Source organism: Myotis yumanensis, unplaced genomic scaffold (genome assembly GCF_028538775.1).
Source record: "Myotis yumanensis isolate MYYU_CA2020_CCGP unplaced genomic scaffold, mMyoYum1.0.hap1 SCAF_3, whole genome shotgun sequence".
Lineage (NCBI taxonomy): Eukaryota > Metazoa > Chordata > Mammalia > Chiroptera > Vespertilionidae > Myotis > Myotis yumanensis.
In genome coordinates this window covers 47,739,794-47,764,219 of record NW_027223754.1, presented here as the reverse complement: position 1 = coordinate 47,764,219, position 24,426 = coordinate 47,739,794, and positions in this window count along the sequence as shown.

The following is a 24,426-nucleotide window of genomic DNA, read 5'->3' as shown; positions in this document are numbered from 1 at the left end:
CAAACTGCAAAAGTTACAGCCATCGTGTGTGATAAGTGCTTAGTTAAGATGGTAAAGGCATTAAATTTGTGGGCGGAGACATGAGCAGAAAACATGTTCCAATTGAAAATAATATGTTGTGTCTGAAAGCACTGAGTCTATACAAAGACTTTAGGAGGGATCCCCTGAAATGAGTGACATAAAGCCATTTGCTGCAAATAAGAGATGGTTACACAGATTCAGGAATAGGTTTGGCATTTTAACATCTCACTTCATTGCAAGATAAAGAAAGGAAGGTACAGTACAATAAGCTATTTTGAGAGACAGACAGACTACATCCATGTAACTTTTATTAAAGTGTATTATTATTATAATTGTTCTACTTTATCAGTTATTTTTGTTAATCTTTTACTGTTCCTAATTTATAAATTAAACTTTATCAGAAGTATGTATAGAAAAATACAGTGTATGTAGGGTTTGTGTTAATGACAGAAGCTTTCCATGTGGCAGTTTAAACCTCTCTGTGACTTCAGGAATCTACTGGATATCTTAGGATGTATCCTCCAGAAATAAAAATGGGCTACAGTAATGTGTGAATTTGTGAAAGATATAACCACAAACGGGGAGAAAATGAAGAAGTCAATATCTCCATAATAAAACAGAAATATGTGGTGATAGAAAAAAGTTTCCATATGGTCAAAATACTATGAGTGTTTCCAAATGTATATTATCAGTAGTCTTTTGGATTATCTTGAGTACTAGGAGATGAAAATAGACTCAGGCTGTATAAAGGAACTGGAATATGAGCCCAGCCTCCAGTATGTGAGACTTCTCATCCTTCTTTTCTGTGATATATCTTGGCATATGATAAAGGTCTTTTATAAAGGCATTTTAAAACTAATTCTATGTTTGTGATTTTACTTCTACCACAAGAGATTTATTGATTCTTTTAAAGGCGAATCTATAATAGTAAAAGTGAAATATGCTAATTAGACCAGACATACTTCTGGATGTCCTTCCTTCTGGACAAAGCCACAGAGGGTGGGGGCCGCTCTGGCAGAAGCCCTTGCACGAATTTCGTGCATCGGACCTCTAGTTTTAAGATAAAAACATTGGATGTTAATTAAATTTTATATGAGGAAGTGTCTTATTATTATTATTATTATTATTATTATTGTATGATTTGTGCTCTGTTGGAAAATTGGGAAATGGAGAGGAGGGATCTTTGTGGATTGGAAGAGGCCGCTTCTGGCAGCATTCAGGAAAGAAATTGTTGTGGACTGAATGTTTGTGTCCTCCCAACATTCATATGTTGAAGCTTTATTGTAATTGTATTTGGAGATGAGGCCTTTGAGAGGTAGAGTTAATTTTCTTTGAAGAGTACATGAATTAAACATTTCTCCAGATCAATAATAAAATGTATTTGTTTGAAGCTGAGAAAATGTATGACCAGTAGCACATAATCAAATCTGGTCTTTTAAAGTGTTATTTAATAAGGTGTAGAATTTAAGAAAACTGTCTTTCTTGAAAAGTATTTTACACATAACATTTATAAATACAGCATAAACAATAAAAAAGATACTAACCAGATTTGATTAAGCATGAGTTTGATATGTTAATTCTCAATTCTTGTTTCTATGATAGTTAATATTTTTCTAAAGTGACTACATACAAAGAATCATAATGTAATGTGAATTCTTTCTGAAGAATCAGTTTTTACACTGCTCAGCAAAAATATTTTCTAGTATTATTTCTTGTTTTATATTTAACACTTATTATTTTGTACTCTTTCTATTTTATATCTCTCTGAGACAAGAAGGTTCACACAATATTGTATGATTAATTCTAAAAGTTTTTTTTATTTATTTTAGTTGATTCCCTTGGCAACTGATTACTTCCTTGATATTTCTCATCTTCAAACTCCATAAGAGAATGGACAAGGTCATTTCTTCCAGACATCACCTAAAATGAATTTCCACACAACTGTCAAGTTTTTGAACCAGAACACATCATATGGCACAAATCAGATTATAGGTTATCTTCTATTGGCGATGTCCACTCCTGCATCATCAGCTGAGGCCAAGGTTATTAGATTCTACCCAAGTTTAAAGAATTACCAAATGCAACTCTCTGGAAGGGGCTCATTCATGAGGAAATTTCATTAAAAGAGGCTGAGGAATGACAGACCTGAAGAACATCATAAAGACTTTTGGAAAACACGTGTGTTTACACACACATGCACACGTGTGCGCGCACATGCACACACACACATACCAATAATACTGTACATAGAAAAATAAAATCTTCAGAACTAGAAGAATAATAACTCCATTGTACACATTGGGAAGCCTGTATTACAGAACTCAGTCACCACTGAGTACCTGATCTGTAACAAGCATTGCTACAGAGCCTAGTATAGCAGCATGTAAGAGAGGCAGGATTCCTACCATCAAAAACTTACATTCTAATCACAGTAGGCAGGCAATAAACACTTAAACTAACAAACAAATAAATAAGGCAATTTCAGGTATTGAGAAATGGTATATAGAGAGTGAAAATAATGTAATATGATTAAATCTACTGGTACTAAGAAGCATACTACATAAGCTAAAGTAGAAGGAACAGCAAGAATCAGAGCCCTGAGATTCCAACTACCCCATTGTTCTTGGAGACCAGGAAAAGGACCAAAGACTTGGAGGGTAGGAGAAAAAAAGTCATGAAGGGAGATAATTGAAGAGATTAGCAGGGGTGAATAACAGGTTGTAGATAATAATAACAGATTGTAGAATGTGTTTTTTATTCTAAGATTAATGACAAGCCCTTTGCACTTTAAAGCAGAGGTGTGATGTGACTTAGTGATACTTTAGAAATATTGCATAGAGCTCCAGGAGGAAATAGAAAAATTGAAGCAAAGAGATGATATAAGGGGCAGTTATTTTAACTAGGCAAGAAGCTATGACCATAGATCAAGCCTTTAGGGGAGTAGTGATGAAATATTGATTTTTAAATATATATCATTTTGAAAATTGTGCTGAGGACCAGAACATACTGAAGAATTAGATATAGAGTTTGAACAAAAGGGATCTAGTGTATCTTCTATGTTGGGACCTGAGTGATTGATACATAGGGTGCCATTTAACAAGATAGGAATAGATTGTAGGAGATGATTCAACTGCTTCATTTTAGTCACATTTGATTGATATTGATGACTGATCTTCCAGGTTGATATGCCAAAAAAGGCAATGAGATATATGAATCTCAACCTCAGTCCAGGCTAAAAGTACAAGTTCATTATTACCTGCATAATATCTTAGGTCATGTAGCTCCAGAGTGAAATCACCTAAGGACAGAGAGTAAATAAAGAAGAAAATCAAAATGCTCCGTCAATATTTTTCTAATTACATAGAGAATGGAATTTTCTTTTGAGCCTCTTGTGAAATACTGTATATTTAGCTGGTGTAGCTCAGGTCATATGGTTTTGTTACATTTCTACCTGAGATATCCACCACTAGCTGGCAAAATTAAGAAGCCTGAGAGGACTAAGTCTTACAAAGATAGATAGCAAAAGAGATTTTGCATGAACTGATGGCCAAATATGAATGGCAAAAATATTTTGGAAAACAAGCTTTACCTACATGTGCAAACACACATAACTCAATATTTTCACTCTTGTGTATAGCCTAATGAAACTACACGTTCTAGAATACCTGTACTAGAATTGTCATAGTATTCATAATAGCTCAAAACTGAAAACAAAGCAAATGTCTATATATGTTAAATTAACTTAATTACATAAAATATAAAATATGCAAAGTATACAAAAATATTAAAAATAAATATTCCATTTCTATAAAGTATACTCCATTTTATAAAATTCCTAAGCAGACAAAACTAAACTATCTTACCAAGGGATGCAATCATAGCTAGTATATTGTCAAGGAAAGCAAGAAAATTATAGCTATGAAAGTTCAAGAATCTTGGGCTAAGAAAGAAGTTTCACTGTGTAAAGAGACACAGTTCAAGGACTAGGGGTCTTTAGGATTTTGAACCCCCCTTTTTGATAAGGTCCAATTCTCCTAGTGGAGTTTTTTGTGTATTAAACAAAAGCTTAAAACCTTATCAGATGTAGACTTGAGCAGTACAGAAGGAGGCACAAGTTTTCCAATTGTAAATATACATTATTATATCAATAACTAGAGGCCTGGTGCACGAAATTCATGCACACAGGACGGGGGCGGGGGGGTTCCTCAGCCCAGCCTGCACCTTCTCAAAATCTGGTACCCTTCAGGGGATGTCCAACTACTGGTTTAGGCTAAATCCCACAGGGATCCCTGTGGATCAGGCCTAAACCAGGAGTCGGACAGCCCTCTCACAATCTGGGACCGCTGGCCTCTAACTGCTCACCTGCCTGCCTGATCGCCCTTAACCACTCTTCCTGCCTCCCTAATCGCCTCTAACTGCTTGCCTGCCTGCCTGATCACCCCTAATCACCTGCTTCCCTCCCTCTGGCCAGCCGCAGGTATCAGGATCTGGGGGAGGGGGTCCCTCAGCACGGCCTATCCCCCTCACAGTCTGGGAGCCCATAAGAAAGTCTTACTTATGGCTTAGGCTCGCTCCCCTTAGGGATCGAGCCTAAGCTGCAGTCTGGCCTCCTTCTGTAGGAGGTGACCGAGCTGATCAGGTGAAGGCACTGCTCCTATCACCCTGCCACTGCTGCTGCCTCTGGCCTCCCTCTGTGGGAGGCAACCAGGTGATCAGGGAAGGTGCTGCCCCCATCATCTGGCTGCTGCTGCCACTGCCGGCCTCTGCGGTGGCCTGCCCTCGCCCTCACAGCTGCTGCCATAGCAGCCTGCCCTCAGCCCTCGCAGCCACTGCAGCTTTGTCAGGAAGGACGCCCAGAAGACGTACAGTCTAATCAGCATATTACCCTTTTATTAGTAGAGATATTTAAGCATATTGATTATTAAAATTATCACTGTGGTAGGCAGACAGACATGAGCAGAACAAGGGTGGTGAGCCAGGAACAGAAGGTCACCAGGTGCCTAGCAACAGGCAAAAATGGTAAAATAAGAAACTCACCCAGAGGATAACTCTTCCTCCCCCAGCATATCACTGATCATACGGTTTGGATGCTCCCATGATATTTTCTCCCCTGGCATGTTGCTGGTCATGCAGGTTAGATCCCCTTAGAGGGGGAAACAAACAAGGGGTTGGAGAATAACCTTTAAGCGTTAAGCCCTTGGAACAATGAGATTCTGACCTGTATCATATACATCTAGGCCTCAGTTGTGTTTCAGCTCCAGCCCCAGAAAAGCAGCAAAACCTGATAAGCCACACCATGGCTGACACAAGGTCCAACTTGATGGTTAATGACCCCTATCCTGTCACAGACCAATCAGTGGAGACCACGACCCTGAAAGACATACCTGGGAAACTGATAATTATTCTATTGAGATCTTTCCCTGGGACCTCCTCCAAAACCCCCACCTTTAAAAGCCCTTAGGACAGAGGAGTCAGTGAGCTCTTCCACCTGGGAGCATGCCCTTCCTCTCCAGCACCCTCTTATTTCCCGCTGGGGTGTTAGCTCCTGATCCCATTTCTTTTATTGCTCACTTCTACCTCTGTGACTTTCTCCTATAGTTTGCGTCTTGGCTCTGAATTCTTTTCTAACCAGACTCAAGTATCAAGGTTGCTGAACTCAGGTCGGTCCAACTCCACAGGTTTAACATTTGGTGCCATTCTTGCTGCCACCAACATTACCACTGACACCTTTAAAACACTTAACACCCATAATTATTAATTCATTGATAACCATCTCAGTTGGCTGAGGACTGTCTAGTATTAGCACTAAAATTTATGGTTCCCCAAACCCTAAGCCAGGCAAGCAGGTTAGCATTTAAATTATGTTGTTTATAGCTATCAAGGCTATGAGGGACTTACTAAAGCTCTCTCTAGAGAAAGCATTCCATATTTTCACCATAAGAGATGCTATTAATTGGTATTAACTGGAACAAAGAGTTATAAAGATAAAAGCCCTCAGATTCAACAGAATTTCTGAATGAAGACATCAAGGTTCTGTTTATTCATTCTTATCTAAAGATTTTTACCAAATCATTCTGATGCAGTTTTGTACTGCAACAAGTTTAGCTATTTTTTTCCAATGACTAAGAAAAACTGTTAATTGTTTAAATTTTGAATGTGCAGTCAAGTAAGTATAATTTGTCTCTGCAGTGGGACAATGAAACAACATGAAAGGAGCTGATTAGAATGACTGAAAACTTGAAAGCTTGGGCCGTTATAGCTCTGCCAATATGTGTAAAATTGCTGGGTATTTGAATGGTTATTTTTAAATATAGCTTGAATGTTATTACTTGTGGGTGAATCACCATCAAGAATATTCACACAAAACAGGAAGCCTACAAAGAGAAATTCAGAGTTCTGAAGCACTATTAGAAAACATCAAAACATCTAAAATAGTAGAAATAAATTTATATATATCTCCTATATGGTAAAAGGCAAATCAACCAAACAGTGGAATGACAGGTTGCTGTGACACATACTGACCACCAGGAGGCAGATGCTCAATGCAGGAGCTGTCCCCTGGTGGTCAGTGTGCTCTCACAGGGGGAGCGCCACTCAGCCAGAAGCCCTGAGCCTGGCTAAACACTGACAAGTGCAGTGGCGGTGGTGGGAGCCTCTCCAACCTCCACGGCAGTTAGACATCCCCCAAGGGCTCCCAGACTGTGAGAGGGCGCAGGCCTGGCTGAAGGACCTCCCTGAGTGCATGAATTTTGTGCACCAGGCCTCTAAAATATATATATATACATATACATATATATATATATATATATATATATAAAACAAAGGAACTAAAGAAGAAATGCCAATAATCAGATTAACAGAATACATTTGAGGATGATGCAAATAAAGCATTTCAGATTTGTGGTCTCTCAAAAAACTTTCAAATATATAAAAAAAAATTTTTAATTAAAACTAATAAATTACTATGTTTAAATAATGTAAAAAAACCCTATAATATAGATTATAACATTAAGTAATTTAGTTTTCGATGTGAATGAAAATTCACCTAGTAAACATGTATTTCTTTATACTATCAGCAGTAATATATTTTTCTCTTTGATTCTACTTTTCAATAATGTGAAAGTTTTCCTAATCAGAAAACTTTACAAGCTAATATGTTCAAAAGCATGTACTTTTATTGAAGAATCAATTACATTAATCATTTTATTATTGATTTATAATTTATTATCTAAAAAAATAATTTTATGTGGTTAGGTGCAAATATCACCCCAAAGCTTAAATCTTCCCTCTACTTCCTAAACTTACAAATGGGTCAGCCCATTTTCTGCACTACTGGATTCTACCCACTCCAGACCTCTCAAAGTTTTCATACCTCAAATTATTTTCTCTTCCTTTTGTTTTATCTCTTATAGCATCAGTTTTTCTTTTTCTTTACCTTCACTAAGCAATTCCCAACAATACTTGAGATTCTTTATGATCTTCTATTCATAAAAAAATAAACAAACAAATAAATATTAAAATAAAAAATAAAGCTCACAATCTTCAAGAAATTGTAAACTTATGGATTTGGGTGATAAGAAAATAAAATCATTCTTCAAATTAATTATGATATTTTCCACTTGAAAAGACACCTTAGAATGTTTTATTAAGTTGGTTTCATCAAGATCTTTGGCTATTTTCTGTTAGTCTATATTAAAGTAAAATTAATAACATTTATTAATCTCCCAGATAATTTCCCTCTTATATAGGAACTTTGTCCCCTGGCATTCCATTTAAAAAAAAAAATGAGAAAGAGGTGTATTTTGTTTCCTGAAAAAAATGAGGAATATGTAATTGGAGTTCAATTTAGATCAGATTCTTCCATATAAAGTGTTATTAAATAGAATTAGGACAATCTCTCTCACACTTTCTCACATGTTAACTTCAACAGACTACAGTAACATTTCACTATGTGGCTCTAGTCCTTAAGTAACAACCTTAATTCTGTGGCTCTGAGACATTGTCAGTGGCCATTGGGCTGAACACAGTACAGGAGATATTTGAATTCTGCTTATCTGTTCATTTGAAGGAAACTAAAGGGAACGTGAACAGTTTTGACTGACCTTTTCTCATAGCGATTAAAACTTGTATCATATTGTTTTTCCATTCTATTCTATTTTCTATTCTATTCCATTCCATTCCTTGGGTTAAATTAAATTATATTGATGCATGTTGAATCAATTTCTGTACATAAACTACAACAGCACTTATTATTGGGTGAATTGAGGTAGGATGGCTGTAAAAGTACTTCTTTATTTTCAACTCCTTTTGATTTAAAAAAAAATCAAGGCTGTTTGCATTGCCATATAAAAAACTGAGTGATAAGGGAACACTTACCAATTTTATTAAATTGTTTTCTATATATTTCAGTCATTCATAATTTTAAGAAAACAACCTATAGAATATAATCTCTGCTTTAAAGCACTAAATCTGTGAATTCTATTACTTTTTGTTGAAAAGTAACAGGAGATTATAAACCATCTATCTTTAAATTATTGACTTTATAAATAAATGACCTTAAATCTGACCTTTAACATTCAGATCATTAATTATAATGAAACTGAGAAGGTTAGCTACTCTTTAGTGTATTCAGGTACTTATTCATATTGCGGATATGCCTTTTACATGTGGTGTAACATTGAACAATTTACTTAAACTTAATATGAGAGAAACTCATGGAATACTGTTTGGATTAAATGACAAAAATGCCTATAAAGTGCTTAGCTATATACTTGGCAAACATTATTATTAATAACTACAGGCCCAGTGCATGAAATTCATGCACTTGTGGGGAGGTGCATCTTCAGCCTGGCCTGCACCCTCTCGCAGTCCAAGGGCCCTTGGGGGATGTCCGATGGAGCAGGCCTAAGCCAGCAGTTGGACATCCTTAACACTGCCGCGGAGGCAAGAGAGGCTCCTGCAACCGCCGCTGTACTTGCCAGCCGTGATCCCAGCTTCTGGCTGAGCGGCGCTCCCCCTGTGGGAGGACACTGACCACCAGAAGGTAGCTCCTGTGTTGAGCGGGATCGGGCCAAAACCGGCTCTCAGACATCCCCCGAGGGGTCCCAGGCCAGGCCAAGGACACATGCCAAGCCGAGGGACCCCACCAGTGCACAATTGGGATCATGGAGGGATACAGGAGGTTAGCCAGCTGGGGAGGGACCGCAGGAGGGCTCCTGGGTGTGTCCGGCCAATCTCACTCGGTCCCAATCGGCCGGACCCCAGCAGCAAGCTAACCTACTGGTCCAAGTGTCTGCCCCTGGTGGACACTGCACATCATAGTGACTGGTTAACCGGTCCACTGTCTGCCCCCTGGTGGTCAGTGCACATCATAGCAAGCGGTTGAGAAGCCTTAGCATATCATTAGCATATTACACTTTGGTTGGTTGAACGAACAACCAGATGACCAGACACTTAGCATATTAGGCTTTTATTATATAGGATTATTTCAATGATATTTGCAAGAAGCTCTAATAAGATGAAAACCATTGTGTAAGGTAACAGTGAAAAGATCAAGTTTACATTTATTTTTCCTTTAGTATTGTATAATGTTTAATTTTTTGTTGTTTTGATTAAATTAAATCTACTGATAATATGAATTAAAAAAATAGAATAGCCTCCAAAAAAGTGTTCTAATATGTTGAGAAAAAATTGTGTGCAGAAGTGTTAACTATTCTTACTTTTAAATATTTTGACTTGTAGCCCTAACCGGTTTGGCTCAGTGGATAGAGCGTCGGCCTGCGGACTGAAGGGTCCCGGGTTCGATTCCGGTCAGGGGCATGTACCTTGGTTGCGGGCACATCCCCAGTAGGGGGTGTGCAAGAGGCAGCTGATCGATGTTTCTAACTCTCTATCCCTCTCCCTTCCTCTCTGTAAAAAATCAATAAAATATATTTAAAAAAAAAAAAAAAAAAAAAAAAAAAAAAAAAAAAATATTTTGACTTGTAAATAAAATGTAAATTTCTCAAAAGAATTGTTAAAAATTAAAACATTATTTCACTTCTACTTATTCAAAACATGGAATAAAATCAAGATAAAAGCCATCCTACAGACTTTAAAGTTTAAATCTTAATTATAAATCAGGGCAATGGGTAATTAAGAAATGCTTATTAGGTGGTTCTATTAAGATGAATTATCCTAATATGGCTCTTAAATTAGCTCAAATTTACATAATATGAAATAATTATAAATATTAAAGGTCTATCTATTGCTTCATTACCAACACCTCCTTGGCATACAGTAAATGAGGTTAGGAGGGCACATTCAAAATATAATAATCATGCAAGTTATCACCTTGGCAAGCTAATCTCTTCTAATAAAGTACAAAGTACAGATACAAATCTGCTTTTAGAACAAATAATTACTGCTTTCATTTTAATGTTAAACTTTCCTTCTAAAGAGTTTGGAAAAAGCCTAAGCACAGAATCCAGCATCACAATTACATTTAATCCAACAAACTGCACACAAAACCACATTTCCATAAGTAGAACCCCAGGAAATAACTCTCTACTGCACATTTTAATTCTGTTAGTGTAATTAAAGAAATCCAGACTAATAAATGGCTAATCAACTTGCTTTGAATTATAAAAAGAGTCAGAAAAGATAAAATGGTTTGTAGACCCCTTATACATTCTTTACGCTGAGTCTCACTCATAAAGGGAGAGAAAGGAAGGGAGGTGAAGAGAGAGAGAAGAGAGAAAAAAACCCCTTCCTGTTGTTTTGTGGTCAAGAGTAAAATAATTCAGACAGGAAAAGACAAATGCCTATCATCTCACTTATATGTGGAACCTAAAAATAAATAATAATAATATCATATTAATATTCTTTTAGCCTTGTCTGGCATGTCTCAGCAGTTAGAGCTTCAGTGGCCTGCACACCAGAGGGTTGTGGGTTCGATTCCTGGTCAATTGCAAGTACTTAGGCTGCAGGTTCAATCCCAATCCAGGTTCCAGGCATGTGTGGGAGGTAACCAATCCATGTGTCTCTCTCACAACCATGTTGCTCTCTTCTCTCTCCCCCTCCCTGCTCCCTTCCACTCTCTCTGAAAAAAATCAATGGAAAGAATATCCTCACTTCTCAAGTGAGGATTAAAAAAAAACTATTAGTAAAATAATTTTTTTTTTTTTTTTTTTTACAAAAAAAACCGTCACAGATACAAAAACACATTGGTGGTTGCTAGTATGTTGGGGAGTGGACTGGTTGGGTTTGTGGAGAGATGGGTAAATGGGGTCAAAAGGTAACAGCTTCCAATTAAATATAAGTCCTTGGATATCATGTACCAAATGGTGTCTATCTATAATAATAAAAAGTGTAATATGCTAATTAGACTGGGCATCCAAACGACCTTCCAGACATCATTCTGATGTCCTTCTGGACAAAAACCGCCATGGTGGGTACTGAGGTAGAGGTAGTTAGGGGCGATCAGGCAGGCAGGCAAAGGCAGTTAGGGGTGATGAGGCAGGCAGCTGAGCGGTTAGCAGACAGCAGTCCCAGATTGCGAGAAGGATGTCCCACTGTGGGATGGGCCTAAATCAGCAGTCAGACATCCCCTGAGGGGTCCTGGATTGCAAGAGGGTGCAGGCTGGGTTGAGGCACCCCGCCCCCCCCCACCCCCCCCGCTGCACAAATTTCATGCACCAGACCTCTAGTAATTAATAATACTGTAAAAATAAATACTGTATATTTGAAAGTTGCTAATTGAGAAAATCTTAAAAGTTCTCATCATAAGAAAAAAGTAACTATTTGCAGTGATGGATGTTAACTAGGCTAATAATCCTTTTGCAATATATACATGTCAAAGTATTATGTTGTATATCTGAAACTAATATAGTGTTATATGTGAATCATCTACACTAATAAAAGAGAAACATGGTAATTGGTGTACAACCGCTACCCTTCCCATTGGCTAATCAGCGTATCCTTATGCAAATTAACTGTCAGCCAAGATGGCGGCCAGCAGCCATGCACTAAAGCGAGCAGGGAGGCTTGCTAAGCAACTATTACTATGTTGCAAATAAGAAGCTAAACAAAACTGGCTTTCAGTCAGCCCCGGACCGCAACATTGTATCCATGTTTTCAGCAGCGAGGCCTCAGAGCTAAAGCTGGCCCAGAATAAAAAAAAGAAAAAGAAAACAAGGAGCGGTTGGGAGCTTTTAGTCAACTGCCAGTGGGAAAACAGCCCTCAGCCCCTCAGCCAGCCTGGCCAGGCACCCCAGTGGGGACCCCCACCCTGATCCAGGACACCCTTCAGGGCAAACCAGCCGGCCCCTACCCGTGCACCAGGCCTCTATCCTATATAGTAAAAGGGTAATATGCCTCCCGGCACCGGGATCAGCGGAGCAGCGAGGCTCCCGGCACCGGGATCAGCGTGACAGGGGGCAGCGCCCAAACCCCCTGATCAGCCCTGCTCTGTGCCTGATAGGGGGGGAGCTCCCCAATCCCCCGATTGCCCTGCGGCTCTGTGTGTGACAGGGTGCAGCGCACCAACCCCCTGATCGGCCCTGCTCTGTGTGTGACAGGGTAGAGCCATAACCTCTCCACGGGCCTTGCTCTGTGTGTGACAGGGTAGAGCCATAACCTCCCCATTGGTCCTGCCCTGAGTGTGACAGGGTGCAGCGCCCCAACCCCCTGATTGGCCCTGCTCTGTGAGTGACAGGGGGCAGCGCCCCAACCCCCTGATTGGCCCTGCTCTGTGAGTGACAGGGAGCAGCGCCCCAACAACCTGATTGGCCCTGCTCTGTGCGTGACAGGGGGCAGCGCCCCAATCCCCTGATCGGCCCTGCTCTGTGTGTGACGGGGTAGAGCCATAACCTCTCCACGGGCCTTGCTCTGTGTGTGACAGGGTAGAGCCATAACCTCCCCATTGGTCCTGCCCTGAGTGTGACAGGGTGCAGCGCCCCAACCCCCTGATTGGCCCTGCTCTGTGAGTGACAGGGGGCAGCGCCCCAACCCCCTGATTGGCCCTGCTCTGTGAGTGACAGGGAGCAGCGCCCCAACAACCTGATTGGCCCTGCTCTGTGCGTGACAGGGGGCAGCGCCCCAACCCCCTGATCGGCCCTGCTCTGTGTGTGACGGGGTGGCGCCGCAACCTCCCCATCGACCCTGCCTTGAGTGTAACAGGGGGCGGTGCCCCAACCCCCCAATCAGTCTACCCTGAAAGTGACTGAGGGTGGCATTGCAACCTCCCGATCCGCCCTGCTCTGTGCATGACGGGGCAGTGCCCCAACTCCCCAATCGGCCCTGCTCTGAGCCTGACCAGGGGCTGCACTTAGGGATTGGGCCTGCCCTCTGCCACCCGGGAGCAGGCCTAAGCCAGCAGGTCGTTACCTCCCGAGGGGTCCCAGACTGTAAGAGGGCACAGGCCAGGCTAGGGGACCTGGGCCTCTAGTATCTTAATAAAATTTAAAAATAAAGATTCAAGAAGTGCAAAAAGCAAGGAAAGGAAAAGGAGAGGATTGGTAATTTTTATAACATCTCCTAGGACTAAATTGAAAGTGAACTTGTAGTTCAACTAAAAATCAAGGAGACAGATATTTTACATCACAAAAGGGTTCAACAATTATGCTGAAGCACACTGGGTTATGAAACTTGCATGTAGATCCTGTGGTAGTTATTTGCTGGAAAATGGATCTGATTTTAATTTTTCTAAGGTATGGTAAGCTGTGGAAAAGTAAACAGAAACAAGAAGGAAATGAAGGAGCAAAGGGATGAGGAAGGGACTAATTCAGAAGGAGGGAAGAACAGGCCACCCGTAACAATCATTCTTCCTCTACACCTCTAACCAACAGGGTAAATAGGTGGAATTTCACAGTGGCTGACAAGCAATTGTGCAAAAAAAATTAATATATATATATATATATATATATATATATATATATATCATTACACAGTTTCAGTTGCCATCTAAAATGTTCAATCATGAGTTTAAATTATCACAACATATATAATTCCCAACATATGATATTATGAACATTTAAAAGTTACATTTATCTTTCACAAGTATAATGTAATGACATAGTGATATTTGATGATAATTATTCTTTTAAAAACATATGAACAAGCACTTCTTTAACAGGTAGCTATTTTATGTCTTCTTTTCATTTAAAACCTGTACCTGATTTCTCCAACAGAATTTTATACCAGCATCTTTCACTAATCCTCAAATTATACATCCTTGAATAACCCATCATACATATTCTACAACATATTTGAAATCTAATTTTTATTTCCATTAGAAGTCTCTAAATTAAAAGAAAATATTCAAATTGTTGTTATTTCAATTATTAACAGTAGATAATTAATAAAAAATAAAATGCTATAAATTTTCTTGGTGAACATCTTTTTCTTAATGAAAGAGAAAACATATATTTCTTGCTGGAGTAAGACCAGAGTATATAATTCTTTTTATAGCAATATATTTTTTAAATATCAACAATGAAAAAACCTTTTTTATGTAAATGAGAATAAAATGTGTTTTATTATAATTTTCCATTCAAGAATTTGAATTCCATTGGAGTTATAGGCTAGAAATCATACAATAATCAATCATTAAAGTTCATTTTTATTAATTTATTGTCTGATAATTCCATTTGCCACACCATTCAATTTTATTAAAGTAATGTGAAAATATTTATTCTTCAATTAGTAGAGTTCATCATATTTTCAGAGTCTCACAAATATAATATACCTGTTCATTTCCCCCAGAGGAACTTTTTTCTTTAGACTAAAACATTTAGATAATTTTGGAAAATCAAATTGTTTTTAATGTCAATAGATATTTTCTAAGCATACATTTTTATTAAAACATATATATTTCATTACATGCTTTAAGTATATTTTCAGAAAAACTTTAGAGCTACAGGTTTAGCTCAGTTAATATAAATAAGTCCATCATATAAACTAATTAGCAAACTCGGTCCTCATTATCTAATCCAGCAGCCAAATTAGAATTACTTTCTATCACAAAAAGACTGAATTCATGTTTCAATCTAAATATTTGTATTAATACAGAGTTTAAAATCCAGATATAAATTCAAACCAAAGGGGCATTTGTTCTTTCAGCAGTAGCCCTTAACTCCAAGCTAAAATACATGTAATGACTTGTTGACTTACAGATGTTCATGTGATTTCATGAGATTTATTAACTCCAATGTACAAATTAGTTATGTTAGAGAGCTAAGAATAGATCACTGAGAACTTCAAAAATTTATATAATTAAAAAGAGGAAAATATCTAATACCTCAAATTCATTGCTAATCAATAGAGTTTTGTAGGGTTTTTAGCTGTTTTGTGGTACTTTATAACTTTATATAAATTCTCTTTTGAAAGAATAATATTCATTTAACATAATTAAAAAGATAAGGAATATAATCTGTCCCCATGAAATAGTGAAACCAAAATATAGGGTGTTGAATCTGAGTTCATTGTCTCATGAAAAGGAAGAATGAAGTTGTGGACAAAAATAGTCAGTGGGAGCAAAGTTTATTGAGAGCATCCATGCAAATTAAAGTCCATTAGTCCATGTGGAGAGTCCCACATGGTCATAAGCCACATGAGCCATGGGGAGTGCATCTCCTTCCATTAACCTAGCCAGCTGGGAGAGCGAGAAGGAAGTGCCCACACTTTTTTGTATATATGCTTCTTAGTTCCTGATTGGTCCTTTTAAAGAACTCTGCCTTAATAACATTCTTGGGATTAGTTATATGCCTCACTGCCTTGTGATTGGTTATCTGCAACCTGTCTGTCTTAGTAACATTCATACATTTTAAAGTTCATGTCTCCCACGAGTGCCCTTCCTTCCCTGTCCAGTTGGGGTGTCTTAGTAACTCCATCTGGTTTTACTTCTTCCCTCCCAATAGTCTCTGTCCCTGTCTACCTAGCTTCCCTCTCTCTCCTCATTCCCCCTTCCAATCTGGAGACTCCAAAGGCTGTTAGGAATGAGGGCAACAACTGCTCTGGCTACTTCCAGCTGAAGAGGGACATAGCAAGGGGTGTTGGGGCTCCATTGGAGGCGGACTATCTAAGAGACCACAGAGAATGAGAAGATGTCATTTGGGGTCCCATTTCCATGGCCATTTGTAGCTTGATAGATTCTAGACAAGAGAGGATGAATTGAGTTAGACAATTGAGTATATAAGGGCCAAACAATAATGCTAGGAACAGGCAGTATATCACAGGTTTGGGCCTAAACTTTAGGAGATAGAGAATGCAATGCTTCTTCTCTTAACTATACAGTATGTTTAAGAATATCTTGTGTTCTGGTATCTATTTTAAAAGGGTTGTTGATATATATATATATATATATCAACACACACACACACACACATACTAGAGGCCTGGTGCATGAAATTCGTGCACTGGGGATGGGTGGGGGGTCCCTTAGCTCGGCCTGTGCCCTCTCACAGTCCAGGACCCATCCCTCCTTACCACCCACCTGCTTGCTGCTTCCTACCGCTCGGCTTGCTGCTCCTTAGTGCTGCCCCAAAGGCTCCCGCCACCACCACTGCATTCGCCAGCTGCCCTGGCCCCTGCTATGGGTCGGAGCTCCTCTGCTACACCAAAAGTTTGGATTCCATTCTGCCAGGGCACCTACTTAGGTTTCGGGTTGATCCCCAGTCGGGACTGATTGCTGCTCAGGAAGTGACTGAGGACCGTGTGCTCTAGTCATTCGGTGGGGAGCTGGGGTTCCATTGCCAACCTGGCCCACTCTGATCCCCACTACCCCCACTCCTACATCAAGGACGACTTCAACTATGGCAGCTGCGTGGCCTCCGCCAGCGTACACATCCACATGGGTAGGTCACCCTCTCCATGGCTCGCCAGGTGTGGCTGCTGCACAGTCGCCCCAGAGGTGGATTTCTGGGTTCCCAGGGAGAGCACCCTCCACACCGGACTGCCAGGGAGAGCTGGGTTGGAGGGAAAGCACTTTGCCTGGAGCAGAGCATCTGTCCTGTGCAGGGCTCACAGGGTTTGTGTCTCTGATCCTGCCCTCAGCAGCCCCAGCATCGAGGTGGTGGGCTTTGGGGCTGCTGGGTGCCGCCCCCCCCCGCGGGTTTGTGTCTCCGATCCTGCCCCCAGCAGCCCCAGCACTGTGGTGGTGGGGCTTGGTGCTTCTGGGTTCAGGGTCCCCCTGTGGGTGTGTGCCTGTGATCTGGCCCCCAGCAGCCCCAGTGCCATGGTGGCAGGGTTTGGGTCTGCTGGGTGTCGGGCCCTCCTGTATGTTGTGTCTCTCATCCAGCCTCCAGCAACCCCAGCACCGTGGTGGCTGGCCTTGGGTCTGCTGGGTGCCGGGCCTGCGTGTTTGTGTCTCTAATACCCCCAGCAGCCCCAGCACCTTGATGGCAGGGCTTGGGGATGCTGGGTGCTGGGGCTGCGGATCTGTGTTTTCAATCAGGCCCCAGCACCAAGGTGGTGGGCCTTGAGGCTGCTGGGTGCCGGGACTGCAGATTTGTGTCTCTGATCCCCCAGCAGCCCCAGCACCATGTTGGCAGGGCTTGGGGCTGTTGGTTGTCGGGCCTGCATGTTTGTGTCTCTAATCAGGCCCCCAGCAGCCCCTGCAAGAATAGGGCTTCCTCAGGCCGATCGCACCACCAAGCCCCGCTGCCTATGGCCACACACGAGGGTCCTGGCTGTGGCAGGTATTAGGTGGCACACGGGGGCCCAGATGGCGGCTCGCTCTAGCCCACCCTGCCTGCAGTATGCAAATTAACCGCCATCTTTGTGGTGGTTAATTTGCATATCACGCTGATTAGCCAATGGGAGGAGTAGTGAAGGTACGGTCAATTACCATGTTTGCCTATTATTAGATAGGATATTTATATATATAGTTGGAAGGGACATTCTAGGATCTGGAACCACCTGAGTCAGTGAATCTAGTGACCTCTGTAGTGTACTTTGCTCTGCAGGTAGTTAAATTGACATAAGTCTTGACCAAACAAGTGGGGCTATTTCTAAAGCCTTGGGGGAAAAAACAGTCCAATCTGATCATGGGGGACCCTATTGGCATTTGCTAAGAAGCATTCGTCTCCAACCTGTTGGGTTGTATCTAGGACTGATCATTTCTTGGATCCTGAGAGTGTCTGACTGAAAAGGAGCACTATATCCTTTCATGATAAATTAAAGGTTTGTGTCTGTCCCTGAAAAACATCTATGTACTTGTTAGTGTTATCTGAAAACTTTTCTAAATTCATCTTAATTTGTCTTAAGTCCTGTAGGAAAAATGATCCCTGGACCCTGATGGGTCTAGACCAGGCAGGGGTGGGCAAACTTTTTGACTCGAGGGCCAGAATGGGTTCTTAAACTGGACCAGAGGGCCGGAACAAAAGCATGGATGGAGTGTTTGTGTGAACTAAAATAAATTCAAAGTAAACATCATTACATAAAAGGGTACGGTCTTTTTTTTTTTTTAGTTTTATTCATTTCAAACGGGCCGGATCCGGCCCGTGGGCCATAGTTTGCCCACGGCTGGTCTAGACTCTCCCCTTGCCACTGCTTGGAGAGACAAAGGGTAGCCAGGGGCCTGGGAGGCCAAGTCCCCTTGGGTCTAGGCAGGACTTGTCTATCCACAAGTCCTAGATAAGGAGGATAGGATGGTTCAGGTGTATTTGGTGGGCCACTAGGCCTCGTCACCTTCTTAGGGATTTTTGACTTTCTGGTATCTCTTTGGGTCAATGCTGCCAAGAGTCAGGGGCCAATTTTGTATTGCTGACACAATTTCTGATTGTCTCTTAAAGCAAAGGAGGCCTGAACATATGGGACCTCCTAGAGAAAATATTTAATTACAAGATGGTTTTATAGTTAATATTTCCCTCTGAAGGCCATGTATCTCCGTTTGCAAGTTTATATTGTGGCCACTCTTGAGCACACTTTCTCTTCAGGGTTTATGGAATCTAGGGGGTGCTGACCTTGGTGGCACGTAGCTTCCCTATCTGAAAAGACAAAAAGAACAAAGCGGCAACCAGCGCCATCTTGTGAGGGCCCTCCCGGGTAGTCTCCTGTGTAGGGCAAGAAAGACTGCCTCTTAGTGGATGCCCACTAACAGCTGACCTTCCTGGCTAGACATGCTCACTGGGAAGGTTCTGACTCTAGGACAATATCCAGGTAGGAAAGGAATCCAGACCTTGGCTTATTATCTATCATCTGTGAAACCACAAGTAAAGGAACTGGAGTCACCTTTCCATAGATACCGTCTTCGTTGTTACAGAAGCATGATAACATTCAAAAGAAATTTGTTCACCATTCATAATACTTCAAACAAAAATAATCAGTTCCTATTTGATATTATAAATGTGAATTCTGGATTTGAGAACAATATTTTTGCAATAGCTGAATATCTTTCATTTAGAAAAAAAACATGCCAACTATTTATTTAATCATTTCAATTTTATACAGCATATATATTTTTTTCAATGTCGCTAAATTTTAATGTTTTCTTAAAATACTGACATAAGTTTGAATAATTTTAAAGATATTTTGTATGAAATAAGTAATCAGAGAATGACTGACAATCCTGCAGTTATTAAGTATGATTTAAGAAATAAATTTTCCAATAGCAAAATTCTTATCTTACTATATTTTTTGAAGTTCTAGAAAGAGTAAAAACACTGGTTTTATTTTTAGTGAAATAAAACTTTTTGGTAGTAATAATCTCATGTAAAATGATCTAAATTTTAATCACTATTTAAAGAGTAATAGCAAAATAAAATTATAACATTTTTTGGACTTCCAGTACATTGGACCAAAATTTTATATCTATTTTCATTAATTAGGTATAACCTATTGAAACAGAAGTTTTAGACTGGGCAGGATGTCCCAGATTCTTTGTCTGCCAGAATCGAAGACTGAATCCATGGACAGAAGGTGGAATAGCAAAGGTGGAATTTATTGAAGAACAAGTACAGGTTCCCAAATGCGGCGGGAGAAAGAGGAGTCCCGCTGAGCTCCTTTTCCCTATGGCTTATGAAGGCTGCAGATCCTGGTGCCTTGATAACCCCTCTGATTGGTCACTATTCCCTTAGATTGGTTACTATAGTAACTCCTGAGCTCAAAGGTTGAACCTCACATCTGACAAGTGAGATTCTCCACCCTCCTTCCTTATTGTTTTTCTATTCCCTTTGGGCTTTCTTCTTCTCCTTCTGGATGAAGGGCTTCCTTCTATTTATTTTGTAAATATAGACCTTTTGCTGTTTCCAGCTCCCCTATTCTATGGAAATGTACCTGTTGCAGCTTTTCACCTTCCCTATTCTATGGAAATATACCTTCTGCTGCTCTGCAACCCTGTGCTTCTTCCATGGTCCTCCCAATTTTTAAATTATCCAAAATTTCCTAAACTTGTCTTTTTCACCCCTAAAAATTCTGGTCTCACTATGAATAATTTAAGAAAAAATGATTAATCAGAAACTGAAGTTGTGTGTTAATTATGATCCATTGAAAAATTTTATATCACAGCATAAGCTTTTCATATTATCTTCAGCTTGCAAAACTAATGTTAATTACTGTATGGATTAATAGCTGTCAAGTGTGTCCTACTTTCAGTATAAATGAATATAAATTAGCTTCATATGTTGGCAATAAATAGAGTACATCACTATTGCAATTCTCTTAATTCATATGCACATATCCTTATAAAATTTAGAGTAGCAGCTATTTATTTTTCTGAAACAAACTTTTTCTTAACTCTGAAGCAAGAAGAAATAACCTTGGTTCTGTTTCTTTCTCTAATTGAGATGCTGATTGAGCAGACAGCAGGGTATCAGGCCACTCCTGAGTACACACTGTGGAGAATGAACCAGGTCTAAGGCAATGACCCTGAGCTGCTACCATCAAAAACCCTTTATGTAATTTCCCCCTAACACAGTTTGCTCCTTTAAAATGAATAGGTATTCAAGTGTTTTATTTTCCCATTCGTTATTTAAGGTTTAAAACTAAGTTTATTTCATTTAAGCAAAACCAAATAAACCTGAAAACTTTAAAACAGTGCAGCAGTCTTATTCTGCATAAATATTAAGCATCTCTCTTTTTTTTCTTAATATATTAAAAAGAGTTCATGGATCCTCAGTACTGAGTTTGTGTTCTCTGGAAATTGAATAGCCAATTTTTTCTTTCCTGTACATTATGGTTCCGACTTCATATTGTTAGTCTTGCAACAAAAACTCTTGAGTTCTTTTCCTTGATTGTGGTGTATCTTTCCTCCCATCTATCCGACAGTATGCTGCTAGAGTAATACTTATTATTTTTTAAGTATCATTAATTTATGCAATGTCTCTCCTTTGCCTTACCTATTCAGTCTTACCAGTAAACAAACAAATAAAACCTGGAAAACTAGAAAAAAATGTTAACCACAAACAATAGAAGACTACCTTCAACCATGGTTATGTTATATTCCTAACACATCATACCAAAGAGATAAAGGCCTAGAAAGGTATATGCTCTTACGTTTTAGCTCTATCTGCCACTATCCAGTTTTATTCTGTGAGGGCTTCTCTTGCCCCTAGTATTTGACACTAGCCATCTATGACCAACTTTATAAATATGAAACCCCAAGTTGAAATATATCCCTAGCCAATGACCTCAAGAATATGATGAAATCAGAGTGCAGCATCATAAATCTAATTTTTAAAGACAAGAAACCAAGTTACTGTAGCAATTGAGTTGTCTTGCTAATAATTCCTTTGACCCTGTATTCCCAGGGCTGGGACTCTAATACATAACAAATGACCACAAATCAAGCGGCTTAAAAAGAACAGAAATTTATTCTCCCACAGTTCTGGAGGCTAGATGTCTGAAGCCAAGGTGTCTGCAGGTCCCCTAGATCCCCAAAGCCTGTGGAGAAGTACCCATCTTTGCTTCCTCCTGTTCCTGACAGCCCTGAGTGTCTTAGCTTATAGATCCTTTCCTTCAGTCTCTGCCTCTGTCTTCGCCTGATGTTTTTTGCCTGTGTGTCTTTGTCCAAATTCCCCCCTTCTTTTAACAATACCAGTCATACTGAATTAGCCTCAATAACCTCTTACTAATTCAATTACCTCAATAAAAATACTGTTTCCAAATGATTAGAAATCCCCTTTGTCCAGACTTTCTTTACCCTAAGGGACAAATCAGATTTATGTTGGGAGATCCAGAAGTCGATACATTCTTTAGCACACATGGTCCTTACTCACAGAGAAGAGAGGTGCACTGGGTGAGCTTTTGAAATGGATACCATATAGGGAAAGGGGGGAAAATGGCCAGTTAGGAAAAGCATGGGGGAGATAAAATAAGAATGGGTCTAATTGGAAAGTGGAATAAACAGAGAAGCTGCCAGCATTTATAAAACCTAAGATAAAGAGACTCACTGGAAGACTTTTTTCCCCCATTTTAGAGAGAGCAGGAGAGGAAGGTTCTCCATTTTGGGGACCCCTCCTCAGGGGGAGTTTGTATACACTTGCAATAAACTTCCACACTTTTGCTTAAAATCTTTTAGTCCTCAAATTTTATTCTTCAAACTTCGTAGGACAAGAACCTGAAATTAGAGTCCCAGCTTGCCATTCAGGGTATCACAAGCAAGGTCAAATCCATAGAACAGGGTTCACACTTCAACATCTTATTTTGGGAGGACCTATTCAATCCATCACAGAACCTATTTTTGAAAAAGCAGTTTGAAGAAATCATCTCCTATCGTCTTTGGAGATAAAATGATTCTGGATGATAAGTTACAAAATACAACCACTAGAACAAAATTCTTCCAAATTGGGTAAAAGAATTTTTATTACTTATGTCCTATATATCAAATTCATTTTAAGCATAGTCATATACAGGGTGTCCCAAAAAATGTATACACACTTAACAGATGATAGCTCAATTGATTTCTTTCTTTTCAGATTTAACCTATTAGAATGATAATTATTCGCAGTGTTTATTCAATATTGGGGATACCCTGTATGTTCATAACAGGCTTTCATAGGAGTTTTCAGGGACTTTTCTTATACTTTGGGAGAGGCTACTGTACTTTATATATATAAGGTAAGACAACCTAATGATAAATCCTAGAATTACTGAAAAAGTAGTAAAATAATATAGGCTCTTGAAGGCATTATATACAGAGAAAAATCTGAGGAATCTTGGAAATTAAAAAAGAAAGTCATTTAGTAACTATCTTTAGATAATGTGTGTTGTAAATTAGTAATCCACACATGAAACCTATATGTGCATATTGACTTAAGTCACCCCAATAACATTTTTTTAAAAATTAAAAAAAGAAAAAAAGTAAAAGGACTAGATAGACTTTACTCATCTTTAGGAGGCAGAAATAGCACAGAGAAATCAAGAGTTTAAGGAGACAAATTTCAGTTTAGCATAAAGAATGATGCACTTTATGATATCCAGGCTCTCAATCAATCATATATGTGTGACAGTAATCATATTAGAAGAAGTCTTCAGAGGTGGATAATCCCTTCCATTATGTTCAAAATGTCAAAAATAAATTTTAATAAGCACAGCCTATGTAACAGGGTCTCGGGATGCGACCAACAACAAAACTGAGGATGCAAGTTTTGCTTGGAAAGATGGGGGAGATGGGCTGGACCTGGTCCTCTGAGGAGTCCTCTCATCTCTAGGATCATGGCTTTGATATACTTCTAAACAGGTCTAATGTGTTACTGAATATGTTACTTACAAATAACAAATAAATAGAGAATGCATTTGATTATAAAATAAATAGTACAGCACAGAGACATTGGCCTAATATAGCAAGCCAATTTCTAACCATATATATTTGCTCTCTGCTGAGGACCAAAAACATGGTTGTTGCTGTTATTTTTCCCCACTATGTCTTCAGCTTCACTGAGAGTCCCTCTTGAGCATACAGTGTCATAAACTGCAAAATGCCTAGTCTCCTCAGGCAATAGAGAAGAATGCGTACTAACACATTAGATAATAGGGAACGGGTTAATTATTTCTAACATAATTATCAGAATTCTTGTACAGTTTATCTTGGTATTGACTTAGCTCTGAAAAGCAAATATGTAAATAGAATGCAAATCACAATCACCAGTAAGTTAAATTGTGATAAATGTAGATATTTTACATTTCCTCTTGGCTCATTAGAAATGATCGGAGAATATAACTATCACATTGGAATTAATGCAGGTTCTCCACTGCCATTAGGATTTTCAAGTATTACCCTACTCCTTTACAAACTGAAATCATCAGGCATTAAAATGAAAACACACACACAACAGTGCTCTTTTAAGATGTAATCATCCACTGTAACCCATTAACATTTTCAAACTTCAGATTCATAATTAAAGACCAAGAAAACTACTTAAGGCTTCCACAACCACCTGCCAATCTGGTTTTATTGTTTAAGGATGTGAATAAATAGAGGCTTCATTT